The sequence below is a fragment of the Dasypus novemcinctus genome, chromosome 7, assembly GCF_030445035.2.
Source record: "Dasypus novemcinctus isolate mDasNov1 chromosome 7, mDasNov1.1.hap2, whole genome shotgun sequence".
Taxonomy (NCBI): domain Eukaryota; kingdom Metazoa; phylum Chordata; class Mammalia; order Cingulata; family Dasypodidae; genus Dasypus; species Dasypus novemcinctus.
The window spans coordinates 139,473,335-139,476,298 of NC_080679.1; the positions used below are offsets into that span (position 1 = coordinate 139,473,335).

Sequence of the window (2,964 nt, forward strand, 5' to 3'; positions counted from 1 at the left end):
GAAAAAGGTGCACTGAGCACTGTCACCATGCTGACAACCTCCTACATGCAGAGTTTATGTGCACCTGGCCCAATCCCCATTCACAGAAGTTTCATCGAGCTCCACAGAGATGAAGTGAGTCATTTCATGTACTTCTAGAAGGGCCCTGAGACCACAACTTTCTTTCAGGAACAGCTAATAATCAGGATACATTCCTAGCTAATCCTCCCCACCTGCCAAGGGTTGGTGACAGTTCCTGAGGGCACATTGAAAATCTACTGCAGGCTAGTGTCAGAAAAGGCCTCCACCTGCATTGCCTCCTCCCTGTGTCTTGTCCAGGTGACTGGATCAGGAATTGAACAGCTTTCAAAAATTAATCCACCTAGCAATCCCAAGAAGTCCCCATAAGCAAACCTGGATGACTTGCCCTGGGCTCCCGGTGTGTTAGCATGAGAATGACACACCGAGAGGATTTGAAAAATTTCCAAGGTGTTCATAAAACCAAGGAGCAACAACCAGTATCCATACAAGATCTATGGTCCATCTCAGGGAAGAAAAAGCCAGACTCAAGCATTTTCCATCAGTCTACATGAACATTAGAAAATGTTTGGTGGCATCATATGCCCTCAGGTGAGTGCCACAGAAAAGGGGTTTGGGTTGCACTCTAATAGGAAATTCCACCTGACTGGAAGGTCATGACTTTAGAATTGTGACAGAATTTTCCTGGAACCTCATCTGCAGATTGCCAGTTGAATTGATATGAGTCATAGAGAACTTCCCAAAAGGCCAGACCTTCCATCAAAAGGGTCTAGTGGTTCAGTTGGCCATTTTAGGTGGTCCACAGCGGCGCCATTAAAGTGAGGAGGCAGCAAGAGGGGCTGCCACTACTTCTTTTTCTTTTTAAGTGCAGCCAAAAAAAGCAGGAGTGCATGCCACACGAGAGTGGGAGGCGAGGGGACAGGCCAGGGAGAGGTGCAGGAGCTTTTGCAGCCACGCGTGCTCCCTCTCTGTCTTGTGTGTCTCGCGAGGTAGAGCGGGTGCATGGCAGCAGCGGGGATTACTTTGCTGCTAGTTTCAGTTCAGGGCAGTGGCGGGTGTAGTCTCGGTGGCGGCGGTGCAGGCAGTAGCACGATGTCGGAGGAGAGTTCGGCGGGGACAGGGCAGTGGCGGTGGTAACGGCAGCGGTAGGCGCCTCGGCAGGTGAGCAGGAGGGAGCCATGGTGGTGGTGGAGCAGGAGGCAGCAGCGTTGGCAGGAAGCGAAGCTGGGACGGGGGGGGGGGGGGGGGGGGGCGGAACCGTGGCCAGAGGCACCAAAGGGGGCAGCGCCGAGTCGGAGGGGGCAAAGATCGATGCCAGTAAGAACAAGGAGGATAAAGGGAAAATGTTTACAGGAGGCCTTAGCTGGGACACTACAAAGAAAGATCTGAAGGGCTACTTCTCCAAATTTGGGGAAGTTGTAGACTGTACTCTGAAGTTAGATCCTATCACAGGGTGATGAAGGGGTTTTGGCTTTGTGCTATTTAAAGAGTCAGAAAGAACATAAATTGAATGGGAAGGTGATTGATCCTAAAAGGGCCAAAGCCATGAAAACAAAAGAGCCTGTTAAAAAAAATTTTGTTGGTGGCCTTTCTCCAGATACACCTGAAGAGAAAATAAGGAAGTACTTTGGTGGTTTTTCATAAGGTGGAAATCATAGAGCCCCCCGTGGACAAGACCAATAAGAGGCATGGATTCTGCTTTATTACCTTTCAAGAAGAGGAACCAGTGGAGAAGATAATGGAAAAGAAATACCATAATGTTGGTCTCAGTAAATGTGAAATAAAAGTAGCCATGTCAAAGGAACAGTATCAGCAACAGCAACAGTAGGGATCTAGAGGAGGATTTGCAGGAAGAGCTCGTGGAAGAGGTGGTGATCAGCAGAGTGGTTATGGGAAAGAATCCAGGTGAGGCGGTCATCAAAATAGCTACAAACCACACTAAATTATTCCATTTGCAACTTATCCCCAACAGGTGGTGAAGCAGTATTTTCCAATTTGAAGATTCATGTGAGGGTGGCTCCTACCACCTTGCTAATAGCAATTCAAACTAAAATTTTTCTATCAAGTCCCCAAATGGAAGTATGACCTTGGGTCCCTCTGAAGTTTAACTCTGAGTACTATTAAAAGAAATTTGCTTTCATTGATTTATTTCTTAATTGCTATGCTTCAGAATCAATTTATTTTATGCCCCTTCCCCAGTATTGTAGAGCAAGTCTTGTGTTAAAAGCCCAGTGTGACAGTGTCATGATGTAGTAATGTCTTACTGGTTTTTTAATAAATCCTTTTGTATTAAAAAAAAAAAAAAAAAAAGGGTCCAGTGTTCCCAGGATGGGAAGAGCTCTCTGATGAAAAGCACTGCGTGGGAGCACACCGTCCTGAGCAAGGCATCCAAGCTCTGCCCAGCAACAGGACATGAAGAAGTCTGCAACCCTGCTCTTCCCCAACAGCCCAACCACATGTTCATTTTCTGCTCCCCTTGCACTCTTGACCCTCTTAGGCAAGCTCATGGGGATCACAGAGCAAGAAGGTGGCTTGCGACGGTTTGCTCGGTTGGCCAGCAAACCACACTTCAGCCCGAGGGGTGACCGCAGTGGCTCTAAATTTAAATATAAGCCCACTTATTGTATGAGTCTCCAGAAGTCAGAAAGAGGACCTAATCCCAAAATTTGAACCCTGAGCTCTACTTAACTACTTTACTACAATACTACTTTTCCAAAACCTAAAAAAAGTAAACCTAAAAAGGGACAGAAAATATTTGGAAACTCTGTTTCTGCTAATAGCGTAATATACAAAACATAAAGAGAATTACTATAACTCAACAAAAGGACAAACAGCCCCATTAAAAAATGGGAAAATGGCTTGAATAGACATATCTGCCAAGAATATATACAAATGCCCAAAAAGCATGTAAACAGATGCTCAACATCATTAGCCATTAGAGAAATG

General features: G+C 46.0%; 1 pseudogene; it reads left to right on the plus strand.

The window, feature by feature from the left end:
- Window positions 1–1,110: 1,110 nt before the first annotated feature.
- LOC131279272 (heterogeneous nuclear ribonucleoprotein D0 pseudogene) lies at window positions 1,111–2,103 on the plus strand (annotated as a pseudogene).
- The last annotated feature ends 861 nt before the right edge of the window (window positions 2,104–2,964 follow it).